Source organism: Salmo trutta, chromosome 26 (genome assembly GCF_901001165.1).
Source record: "Salmo trutta chromosome 26, fSalTru1.1, whole genome shotgun sequence".
In the NCBI taxonomy this organism is placed as follows: domain Eukaryota; kingdom Metazoa; phylum Chordata; class Actinopteri; order Salmoniformes; family Salmonidae; genus Salmo; species Salmo trutta.
Window position 1 is genome coordinate 16,029,568 of NC_042982.1, and position 13,676 is coordinate 16,043,243.

Genomic DNA, 13,676 nt, shown 5'->3' on the forward strand with positions numbered 1-13,676 from the left:
GGAAACATGGCTAGCTGGGGATATGCTGTCAGAGTCCATGTTATGTTATGTTTCCCTCTCCGCTCTAGGGGGCACTGTCTTGGCATTGTGGAGATGAAGTCCTCGTTTCCTCGTCAGAAACTCTTTGACTGGGTCTCAGACTCGCACCCCTTGGTATGGCTTTTTCATCAGGCAGCCCTGAGGACGGAGCTATAGAGCCGATCACAGAAAGGAGAAACTGGCAGTTAGCTTATATCAGGTGTGTCATCAGGGCAGCAAAGGGTTGAGTCTGCAACTACAGACCTGTAGTTAGCTGCCCTGGTACTACGGGTGTAAATTAGCTTTTAGCTAACACCGGCACATTTACATGGATGTTGCGTTACTGTAATATTGATGTTGATTAATGTGCATTGTCCCCTATAAATAAAAAATAAAATATTATTCCTTGATTGCTCTTTAAAAATGCAATATTTAGGTTCAATATTTTATTGCTTGCTTCATGGGTGTGGTGGGGAGGTGTGTCCCTTTCTGTCCTGAGGTAATTTCAAGACAGTATTTTTGTCCATTTAGGAGACAGCTTTTGACTCGAGAGCACCCCTAGAAACAAACGTTATGTAAAAACTCTTTAATAAGAGGTGTCATAGATGTGATTTGCTCCACTGATAGTGGTTCTGATTGGGTAAGTGAACAGAAAGGAACATAATAGAAACAAAAGTTGAAGCTCAAGTGTGCTACACCCAGAAAACCGTATGTCTGTTGGCACTAAGACAGACCGAAACGCATGCTACCTCAGACATTCTACATGTATTAGCTTGAAATGAGTGTGGTGGCCTCTTTAAGTAGGCCAAGTTGGAATTTGAAACGCACTTCTATTGTGAAACAAATATTTTCAACAACATGAGAACAGCACATACTCACTTGCTATATAAACTGTAATCTTTTTACAAACAATTTACTCTATAGAGAATTTAATGTTGAGACAATGTAAATAGAGGGAGGCATTTTCCCATAGGCATGTCATTAATGACAACCTATTCAGAATTTGATTGATGGACTAAGCGTGAATGAAAAATACTTATGAGTCATAAATTGTGAGCAGCTCTGTTGTCATTGTTGAAAAGGATATTTTGGAAGTTTAAATGTTACCAGTTCACATCTATTCCCTTCATCAACTCCCACTTAATGAATTTGTTTTTAATGAATACTCTTCTCTTAATGATATGAACCAGTAGATATTTAATTCACATTTATGATAACTTTGACTCACTATCAGACACACTCCCTGATCTTTCTCAGTGACATAATTAATCAAAGGTTCAAAAGTTAGACATCACTCAACTAAGGCAAGGCATCTGCAGATGAAAAATCATGGTCTTTAGGCTCAGGAAATTGGTCCATAAAAATGTAACTTATTTAATACAAATTTGGTTGACACCGGAAAGGAATATCATACCTTGCCTTTGACTTATACATTTCCCCAGGTTTGAATATATTTTTTACACTGTGCCTTTAAAAATCACTGTCACATACAATAAGACACTGTTTGTCTGTGCACGTGTGTGACCAAGGTGTGTGAAACCGTGGGAACCCTTTTCCTGTTTTCAAGTGTCTAGAGACTGATGATGATCTATAATGCAGAGAGGAAGGCCCTATGGTTTCAGATCTGGCTGTATACTGTAAGCACTTGGCGTGTTGTTAGCTGGATCGAGTCCTGCCACTTTCCTCTCCAAATCTAAATCAAAACATGATTGATTTACCCCCCAGCACAGTAAATTACACTGACTCCAGGAGCAGTCAGCTGATTTAACTTTTTAACCAAATAACAATTTTAAATTACATTCACATTATCATTCAACTCTATAAGGCCCAATTACTAGCAGACAATACTGTAATACTAATTACTACCCCCCCACCCCCCCTACCCCTACCGCATTCCTACATATCACTCAATGAGCCCATCAACCCTGCACTAACTGTCCTCCTACATCTACCAATGGGCGGCAGGTAGCAGTGTGGTTAGAGCGTTGGCCCAGTAATCAAAAGGTTGCTGGATCGAATTCCTGAGCTGACAAGGGAAAAATCTGTCGGGCATTTAAACCATTGTTCCCCGGGAGGCTGTCATTGTAAATAAGAATTTGTTCTTAACTGACTTGCCTAGTTAAATTCTATATTTTTTACACTTAACTTACTGTGGTGCAAAAGACTGTAACACATCCCATTGTAGTAGATAATTCTGAATGTGTTGTTTCACCTGGAGTAGGATCAATGAGTAACTTAATATTACTGAATTGTTGATTATTTTCCACATTAACTACAGTATGGAGTTATTGTTTCATCCAAACAGTGAAACTATACTAAATAACCAGCTAATTAACTTACAGTAAAACCTTAGGCAAGTCAAATGATAAGCATAAACTTAAAAAGTGAACTATCACTTCAATTACACTAAGTGTGTCTGTACTGTAGTCAAACAGCCCTCATGCAGCCCCCGAGAAAGCTGTGGGCTCTGACAAGCAGTAACCACATGTATAGCATGCTTGTCAGTGGGAAAGGAAGCTACGGCATGCAGCATTACTCAGTGGTCAAACCGTTAGAACCAACCAACAGAAGGTTAAGCATTAAAGCTGTGAAACGGAATACAGTGCATTCGTAAAATTATTCTAAAATTGATACAATTATGTTTTTCACTCATCAATCTACACACAATACCCCATAATGACAATGCGAAAACAGGTATATTGTATTAAAAAAAAGAAAACAGAAATACCTTATTTTCATAAGTATTCAGACCCTTTGCTATGAGACTAAATTGAGCTCAGGTGCATCCTGTTTCCATTGATCATCCTTGAATTGTTTCTACATCTTGATTGGAGTCCACCTGTGGTAAATTCAATTGATTGGACTTGATTTGGAAAGGTACACACCTGTCTATATAAGGTCCCACAGTTGACATTGCACGTCAGATCAAAAACCAAGCCATGAGGTCGAAGGAATTGTCCGTAGAACTCAGAGACAGGATTGTGTCGAAGCACAGATCTAGGGAAGGGTACAAAAAAAAATTCTGAATCATTGAAGGTCCCCGAGAACACAGTGGCCTCCATCATTATTAAATAGAAGAAGTTTGGAACCACCTAGAGCTGGCCGCCTGGCCAAACTGAGCAATCAGGGGAGAAGGGTCGGGGAGGTGACCAAGAACCCGAGTTCCTCTGTGGAGATGGGAAAACCTTCCAGAAGGACAACCATCTCTGCAGCACTCCACCAATCAGGCCTTTACTGTAGCAACTCCGCAGTAAAAGGCACATGACAGCCCGTTTGGAGTTAGCCAAAAGGGACCTAAAGGACTCTCAGTCCATGAGAAACACGATTCTCTGGTCTGATGAAACAAGATTGAACTCTTTGGCCTGAATGCCAAGTGCCACGTCTGGAGGAAACCTAGCACCATCTCTATGGTGAAGCATGGTGGTGGCAGGGACTAGGAGACTAGTCAGGATCGAGGGAAAGATGAATGGAGCAAAGTACAGAGAGACCCTTGATGAAAACCTGCTCCAGAGGAGTGGCTTCGGGACAAGTCTTTGAATGTCCTTGAGTGGCCCGGCCAGAGCCCGGACTTGAACCTGATTGAATATCTCTGGAGAGAAACTGAAAATAGCTGTGCAGGAACGCTCCCCATCAAACCTGACAGAGCTTGAGAGAATCTGCAGAGAAGAATGGGAGAAACTCCCCAAATACAGGTGTGCCAAACTTGTAGTGTCATACCCATGAAGACTCGAGAATGTAATCCCTGCCAATTGCTTTTTTTTTATATACATTTGTAAAAACATCTAAAAAACTGTTTTTGCTTTGTCAGTATTGTTGGACTGTGTGTAGATTAATGAGGGAAAAAACTAATTAATCCGTTTTAGAATAAGGCTGTAACGAAACAAAATGTGGAAAAAGTCAAGGGGTCTGAATACTTTCCGAATGCACTGTAAAAGGTTGCATTTGATACGTTTGGAGGACCTTCATTATTTTTTTCAATAATGCATTATTATCTTGCACTACCTATTGGTGAATATAAACTCTCAATGTAACTGGAGCAACCAGAAACTGTACAAATGGAAATTAGATTGTGCATGCTCTACGGCTGTCAGATATCTCAAGCTCTGAGTCATTTGCTGAATTGCTTGACTTTTCTTAATAGGATCTGAGTTTGAAACAGGACCATAGTGAGTGATGGGCTTCAGTGACTTGCTTTATAACAGCCGCAACAAAACCTCAAGTGATGTCACATCTCTTCCATCCACAGGTTTCCCTGAGTGGTCCCAGTGTCACCAACGCTCCACTGACATTGACTGAGAGCTTGATTACTACACTCTTTTACACTCTAAACATGTCAGTGTTCACCAAGATCCACTAGATGAGATGTATTTTACTTGAATGGTACCTACATAAGGACTATGAGAATTTGCGATAAATGTTTTATTATCCACACAATTCAAATAGTATCTATTAATAGTTACTGTTTTTTTTTACATTCTTTATATTCAAACAAGATTACAACAGAGTAAGTATTGCTGCACAATATTGAACATGAAACAGTTCTTCCCCTCGTAAAGCCTGTAGAAATGTTAATGCATGGGGCAAAGATAAAAATGTGCAGTTTTACAGCTAATCTCATGCTATTCTACACATTTTGTCATGAGGCTGAGAGAAACTGTTGCTGTTTAAAAGCTAATTTCCTGCAATTCTACACATTTTGTCATACTCGTGGCTTATTAGAGTGTGGCATTCAGTTAGTTATTTTTGGCAACCCATCCCATGAGAGTGAATGTCATTCAAGTTAATCTGTTCTATTTCATAAAATCTGACTAACCCAGTGCGCTGCTTGTTATGAATTCTATCTGATGGTGTTTGCAGGTTTAGGTAAAAAGCCAAATAATTTCCCGTTTGGAACACTGACAAGTAAAGATTTCTTCTTTGCAGCCATCACACCAAAATAGCATAAAGCAAATCTGAACAAATCTGATTCCTAAATTAGGCCTTTCATAACCAACCCTGAAACCGAACTAAGCAAGCCTACTAGATATATCAGGAAATGCATAGGAAACACCTACATATACTTAGAGGTTGACTGACCACTAATGCAGTACGAGACCTCATGTTCCTTTTCTTAGCACTTTGTTCTCTTAAAAATGTGATGATCAATCGTATAATGTCTGCATCCATCAGCATTACCTTAATCTGGGAGTTCTTATTTTTTCTATTTAAATACAATTAAATTCCATCGCTAGCTAGACTGATGAAAACAACAGAGTAAACACATTTTCAATTATCTGTAATTTGTAGTAGAAAGTTATGACTAACACTTTGCCTTACTGCCTGCAAAGGCAGACAGATCAATAGGCTACACATGCAATAGTGTCTAAAAGACACATATAATCAACATTTCCAGGCTTTGAGATATCCATTGTAATCTTCCTGATATGTTACCTATAGCTATTATTTTTTACCAGAACTAGAACATAATGAATACGTTTTAACTTACATTGTCATGGTGGGATAATTATGTAGTTCCAGCTACTACTACGCCCTTGTCTAAAAGTTATCACTGTTCATTTTCTTTTCTTCCCATGGCTTTTGAATGAGTGCACTGACTGATGCAAAGTATGGCTTCATTTAGATTGTAGAGGGGATTTCAAATGATCACAGAGGTGATCTGTGGCTTTAAGCAAAATGAGGCGCTTTGATTACAATGAACATTTATATTCACCATTATGTATTATGAGTATAACTGTATTGTAACACTGAGGTTGTGTCTCTCAGAAGTAGCTTTCTGTTTTCACTAAGGAAGATGCTCATTGGCCTCTTAGACTGACACATGGACAATCATACCCAGACACGCACACACAGATGCACACACATGCACACACACACACGCATGCACACACACATTTTCAAAATGTTTACAAATTAATAAAAATAAAAAGTTTAAATGTCTTGAGTCAGTAAGTATGCAACCCCTTTGTTATGGCAAGCCTAAATAAGTTCAGGAGTAAAAATGTGCTTAACAAATCACATAAGTTGCATGGACTCATTCTGTGTGCAATAATAGTGTTTAACATAACATTTTTTAATGACTACCTTATCTCTGTTCCACACACATAAGGTAAAAACTATGTACAGGCACACACACGTTTAAGAACACAGCTTTACGAATAAGGCCCAAGCAAGAATTATGTTTTAAAAAGGAAAAGCATTCAGCAGGTGATATTGGTGGGATACTGTTGTCCACAAAGAGTGTATGTGTGTGGAACAGAGTGTGTGGTAAGGTCCCTGCATCGAGCAGTGCATTTTAAACACAGATTCAACCACAAAGGGAGGTTTTCCAATACCTTGCAAAGAAGGGCTCCTATTGCTAGATGGGTAAAAAAAATTTAACAAATGGAATACCCCTTTGAGCAGGGTGAAGAAATTAATTACACTTTGGGTGGTGTATCAATGAACCCAGTAACTATAAAGAAACTGACAGAGTGAAAAGAAGGACGCCTGTACAGAACAAATATATTTGAAAACATGCATCCTATTTGCAACAAGGCACTAAAATAATAAAAAACTAAATGTGGCAAGCAATTCACTTTTTGTCCTGAATACAACATTTTATGTTTGGGGCAAATCCAATACAACACATTACTGAGGACCACTCTCCATATTTTCAAGCATAGTGGTGGCTGCGTCATGTTATGGGTATGCTTGTAACAGTTAAGGACTGGGGAGTTTTTCAGGATAAAAAATAAATAGAATGGAACTAAGCACAGCAAATCCTAGAGGAAAACCTGGTTCAGTCTGCTTTCCATCTGACACTGGTAAATGAATTCACCTTTCAGCAGGACAATAACCTAAAACACAAGGCCAAATCTACACTGGACTTGCTTACCAAGAAGACAGTGAACGTTCCCGAGTGGCTGAATTAAAGTTTTGACTTAAATCTGCTTGAAAATCTATGGCAATGATCAACAACCAATTTAACAGAGCTTGATAAAAAAAAAAATATAATAATGGGCAAATATTGCACAATCCAGGAGTGGAAAGCTCTTAGAGTCTTACCCAGAAAGACTCACAGCTGTAATCGCTGTCATCGGTGCTTTTACAAAGAATTGACTCAGGCATGTGAATACCTATATAAATGACATATTTATTGATTTCATTTTCAATAAATTTGCTAAAATGTATAAAAACATGTTTTCACTTTGTCATTATGGGGTATAGTGTGTAGATGGTTGAAAACAAAATCTATTTAATCCATTTTGAATTCAGGCTGTAACATGTAGAATAGGTTAAGGATGATTAATACTTTCTGAAGGCACTGCTCCTGTGTAGGGATACTGATGACTCTGGAAAAAACAAAGAATGTGATACTTATCTTCCTGTATCTCTACTAGTCAATGTCAAGTCCATTTAACATGACACCTCATTAGAATCACTCTGTAGGTCTAGGACAATGTGCTTTATTTCTCTCTCACATGTAAAATCTCTATTTAGAAATCCTTACACCCTCAACAAAGCAGAGGAGTTTACTGGAACGGATGGTTCAATATATGAACAACAGATTAACATAATTTCTGAGAGAGAAATATAAATGAAATTTGGACAGCACAGATTTCTTTTGTGATGGTATCAGAAATGAGGATGACATGGGAAAAGTACGAACCGTGAGAAAAATGTAACTCTTAACATCGTAATTTACTATGTCAATTACACAGACATGAACGGGTCGGTGCGTGTGCACTCTCTCTCTCTCTCTCTCTCTCTCTCTCTCTCTCTCTCTCTCTCATCCACCATCTTAATCCCGCTTTCAGCCCCTGTCTCCATGTCACATGCACACACTTGCTGGAGAGGCGGTTCTGGGGGGGGCAGTGCCCCTGTGACAACAATTTTGGGCCCCCTAAATGTGGAGTATGAAATAATTTTTATATAACACATTTTTGCTATGGTTCTTTTTTTACATCCGTTATTAGACACTGGCAACGCGGAACACTAATGATTATGAACATGATCTTCTGCCTGCTGATGCCTGCAATGCAGTGAAGAAAACGTTATGACAACAATAACGTCTTATGTAACTGTCCCCTCTAACAGTACAACTGGCCCCAGCTTGGCCCCCCCAGTTGAAATGGTCTAGAACCGCCACTGCCACAAGGTAAAGCTAATGTATCTGTTTCAGCCCAAAGGTTGTAGTCAACGCCATTAGTGGAAGTGTAAATTGTATAAGGGGCTTTAAACATACAATATCAGGTGGTTGAGCCAATCTAAATTTGTCAAGCAACATCGGTATGATCTATTTTCTCCGTACGACCACAAGGAGGCAACCAAAGCACCATGAGAAGCCAGCAGACGCTCTCACTTAGATCAAAAAGCTAATATCAAAATGGACAAGCAGTCGTTGAAACAAAAATGATTGACTGTCTCTACCTTATCATACTGTATCTAAATACTGTATGAGGAAACATTCCCAAATTCAGTGGCATCAGGATTCAATGTGTACATCAGGATTCAGTCAAGTTCTCCTCAGACATCGATGAACATATCCGATCAAGATAGTACCTCTGTCTAGACAGGAGGTAATGAATGTGATAATATTAACAGATGTTCTAGATGGGAAGGAGTGTGTGTGTGTGTGTAAGTGTGAGTGAGTGTGTTTGTGCACATGTTTGTGAGGTGTGAGGGCAGTATCATGAGATTACCCGGAGCAGTGTGTGTGTGTGTGTGTGTGTGTGTGTGTGTGTGTGTGTGTGTGTGTGTGTGTGTGTGTGTGTGTGTGTGTGTGTGTGTGTGTGTGTGTGTGTGTGTGTGTGCCAGGCCAAGTGAGGGCTGTGCTAGTTCCTACGGCCTGTGTGTACATGCCACCTTTCCAGAGAACAGCAGCAGGCCAGGACCTGCTAAAACAAACATGAGCTGCCTGCTCCAGTGGCTGTGCACTTCCCTTGCACTTCTACTCCCCACTCAATCCCACTGCCACGAGATCAACAAGTCTAGGGTCTAACACGGGTAAGGATATAAGACACTATATAGCCCCATCTCCAGGAGTAAAACTTGGGTTACTTTGGAGATTTTGAATGATAAAAAGGCTTGCACAGCTGTTAGTCTTCATATAATGGTCAGCAACAGGAGATTTGGGGTGCAATATGTTAATAGATCTGTAGAGTTTTGGTCTTCAACTGCCCTGGTTCTTCCCTGTGTGGGAAGGCTATACACTCGGTCTGAGTGAGTAAATACTTTGCAAATACCGAAAAAAAGGTTCAAAGGAACCGGTTCTGCAGGAAGTAAGCTGATATCAATCAATATACAGTACATATCCTGATAACCAAATTGTACTGATAATACAGAAACACAGCTGTAAAACTATTCCTACAAGTAGCTATACAAGACAGGTAACAGTGGACTTTAACCAAATGACATGAATTACATAAATTGCTCCACATTATGCCAAATACATTAACTGCAAAAAAATTCTAGTTTCCCACTACGTTTTGTTATTCACTGTAATGCACTACCTTTTTGCCTTGCTTACTTAAAAGTGAGAGCTGTTTTTAGACATAGAGTTTATGGTTTGTTTAATTGCTCGATAAACCAGTTTGAATCTCTGTGCGGCTCTCTGAGACCTGCATTCTTTTTGATCAACAGTTAATCAGTAGGTGTTCTGTAATGTTTGATATGGTCATGATGCCCAACGAGAGGACACTGAGGAGGATGTTCATACTGATAGTTTAGAAGGAACTAGAGCTGGGAAATCCCCTCTTCCTCCCCAAGAAAGATGAACTCCTTCTCGGATGACAAATTACTTAAAAAACAAGTTATGGCAAATCAGTTACTGTATGAGTGACATGCTAATGTAGGCTAAAATAGAGTACTGCATGACACGGAGGATTTCATACATGTAGAGTAAGTGTGTGATGCCTGTGGGGATCATTTCCTTCACAGAGCAAACTATTATTTGTAATGCAACTGAGCAGTATCTGCCGTTGGACTCTGCCACTGAAGCAAATAATGGAAGACAATACCCAAAGCTAGCTAAAAAAACACTGAATTATGCTAGCTTTCACCAAGAAGCGCTCCCCTGTTTCCAAGTACCATAATACCCATGGCAGAGTATACTATATACTCTCCCTGAGAATCCTGTCTGTCATCTTCTCACTCATAGACGTCAGCCATGGTTCTCAAACGCACATGGACAACACTTAGGCACGCGCTTTACCTCCTTGCCACAGATTTGTAAATCCCTACATGATTCTAGCTATCTCTATATCAACTCTGTGAGGAGGACAATGTACCATTTATGATGGATATGTTTCTATGTTGTGAACAAGACAAGACATCACCTGCTAAACTTGAGCTATTTTGGCATACTGTCAAATGGACAAACGTTGCATACACGCTCTGAATTAATTTTCCTAAATGAACTATTGCTCAAGTTGGATTGACACCCTTCAGTTCCTCACTTCCTCATTCAGTGGCTGAACAATGATAAATGGTGCCCTGTGAGGGACTTTCTCAGTATATCTTGGTTAAACAACAGCTTTCCACTGAAGAGCACATACTGTACGACCAAGCAGCCAGCCATGCAGCCAGGTGCGCAGTCAGTCAATGGACCACTCACAACTGTCTTTTTTCTCCCAATAAACATCTGAAGCAAAGTAGCCTATTTAGGGTGCCTTTGTCACAATACGACAATGACATCAGAGAACTGCCTAAAAGGTACATTTTCTTGGCGACATGAGATCTGAAGACTTTCTCTCTCGTTACTACACTCTTAGGTAAAAGGGTTCTAAAAGGGTTCTTTGGCTGGCCCCATGGGCTGACCCTTTTTGGTTCCAGGTAGAACCATTTTTGGTTTTAGGTACTGTAGAACCCTTTTGGGTTCCACGTAGAACCCTCTGTGGAAAGGTTTTTTCATGGAACCCAAAGGTGTTCTACCTGGAACCAAAAGGTTCCTCCTATGGGGATAGCCGAAGATCCATTTTAGGTTCTAGATAGTACCATTTTTTTTAAAGATTGTGTTATGTGTCCTACAGCTATTAAAGAAAACACAATGAAAGTGGGGAGAAGAACAGCTCATAGGCCAACTAAAGTGAACTACTGTAAGGCCACAATAAATCATTAACTTTAATAATGCAATGATACAACAACACTAATCCAACATTGGCTGGTTTCAACCAGCAACATTTTAATGTATTACAGAATCATGACACTTACTGTAAACTTCTCACAGGCATGCCAGTGAAATGATAAGTTATGAAATAGGTGGGAGGCAGGGGCAGGCATGGCTGGAGTCGGAATCAGGAGCAGGTCTTTGAGTTTAGTTTTTATGGGGTTTTTTTTAAGAGCAAAATACTATGGGAATGGGCATGCCCTTTTCAGTAGAAATTCATACTACCACATACAGATAGCATTGACAAAACTAGGCAACAATAAGCCCCAGCAGTACATCTTACATTGAATACAAATGAAAAATAAAATCAAACTTTATTTGCACAAGTCCCGAATACAACAAGTGTAGACCTTACAGTTAAATGCTTACTTAAAAGCCCTTAACCAACGGCGCAGTTTAAGAAGAATTAAGAAAATATTTACCAAATTAACTAAAGTAAAAAATTATAAGAAGTAACACAATAAAATAACAATAACGAGGCTATATACAGGGGGTACCAGTAACGAGTCAATGTGCAGGGGTACAGGTTAGTCGAGGTAATTTGTACATGTAGGTAGGGGTGAAGTGATAATGCATAGATAATAAACAGCGAGTAGCAGCAGCGTACAAAACAAATGGAAGGGGTGTGTCAATGTAAATAGTCCTGTGGCCGTTTGATTAATTGTTCAGCAGTCTGTTAAGGAGCCTTTTGGTCCTAGACTTAGCGCTCCGGTACCGCTTGCCATGCAGTTGCAGAGAAAACAGTCGATGACTTGGGTGACTGGAGTCTGACAAGTTTTTTGGGCTATTATTATATAAGTCCTGGATGGTAGCTTGGCCCCAGTGATGTACTGGGCCGTACACACTACCCTCTATAGCGCCTTACGGTCAGATGCCGAGCAGCTGCCATACCAGGCGGTGATGCAACCGGTCAGGATGCTCTCGATGGTGTTGGCTGTAGAACTTTTTGAGGATCTGGGGACCCATGCCAAATATTTTCAGTCTCCTGAGGGGGAAAAGGTGTTGTCGTGCCCTCTTCACGACTGTCTTGGTGTGTTTGGACCATGATAGTTTGTTAGTGATGTGGACACCAAAGAACTTGAAACTTGAAACCCGCTCCACTACAGCCCCGTTGATGTTGTCCACAATCAGCTCCTTTGTCTTGCTCACATTGAGGGAGAGGTTGTTGTCCTGGCACCACATTGCCAGGGCTCTGACCTCCTCCCTATAGGCTGTCTCATCGTTGTTGGTGATCAGGCCTACCACTGTTGTGTCATCAGCAAACTTAATGATGGTGCTGGAGTCGTGTTTGGCCACGCAGTCGTGTTTTTTCCATAAGGGTGAGGACTATGTTAGGATTTTTGTAAGATGTTCTCAAGACATTTATTTTACCAGTTGTCAGGACGTCACTTGATGTCCCTGATGGTCACAAACCATTATAATTAAAATAATGTTATGGTTGTTTTAAAGTAAGTGGTACGCTGTTCAACTAAAATATTACCCATTCTGGCAATTGAAAACACAACCTCGATGTGAGGTGCGCTGATCTTTCTGTATCACCACAAAGTCTTTAGCATTCCCTTACCTATAATGCATTTTTTTACTCAGTAAAGGAGGGTTTTCTGTATAGTTGTCTAATGTTGGTGGGGTATATTATTCTGTTACAATCTTATTCCTGAATCACTATGATAGTTTTTCTTGAGTGTATTTTTAACAAAGCTGAGATTTACTGCAATTTACACAGATGTGCAGGCTTGGGTAGGTTACTTTCTAAATGTAATCTGTTACAGTTACTAGTTACCTGTCCAAATTTGGATTACCCAAACTCAGTAACGTAATCTGATTACATTCAGGTACTTTTAGATTACTTTCCCCTTACAAGGCATTAGAAGAAGACAAAAGGTATGTTACCAATTGAATGACATATTTTGCAGGGTAAATCAATGATAAAGTTTACATAGCTGGACATATATGGATGTTACATTTTGCTTTATAGGTTGGTTATGTAGGCTTCTTCCAAACCATCACTTTCTACTACATATAATAATACGATTAAATTATATCTTCACATTTCAAAACCAAAGTCTGAATTCCAGTCATTCCATTAAATGTTATACCCCTTGATCTTCAAGAATAGGACTTTTAAGTATAGATTAGCCAAATGGTTTTACCTGAGCATAACCCCAAAACTAAGGACTTATTAGCCAGCCCTACTCTGTTGTCATGGAGGACTGATTGGGCTCATTGATTCAAGTTTTTAAAATGTTTTTATTGTTACTCCCTGATCTGTTTCACCTGTCTTTGTGATTGTCTCCACCCCCTCCAGGCATCGCCCATCTTCCCCATTATCCCCTGTGTATTTATACCTGTGTTCTCTGTCTGTTGCCAGTTTGTCTTGTTTGTTGAAGTCAACCAGCATTTTGTTTCTCAGCTCCTGCTTTTTCCAGTCTCTCTTTTCTCGCCCTCCTGGATTTGACCCTTGCCTGTCCTGACTCCGAGCTCGCCTGCCTGACCACTCTGCCTGCCCCTGACC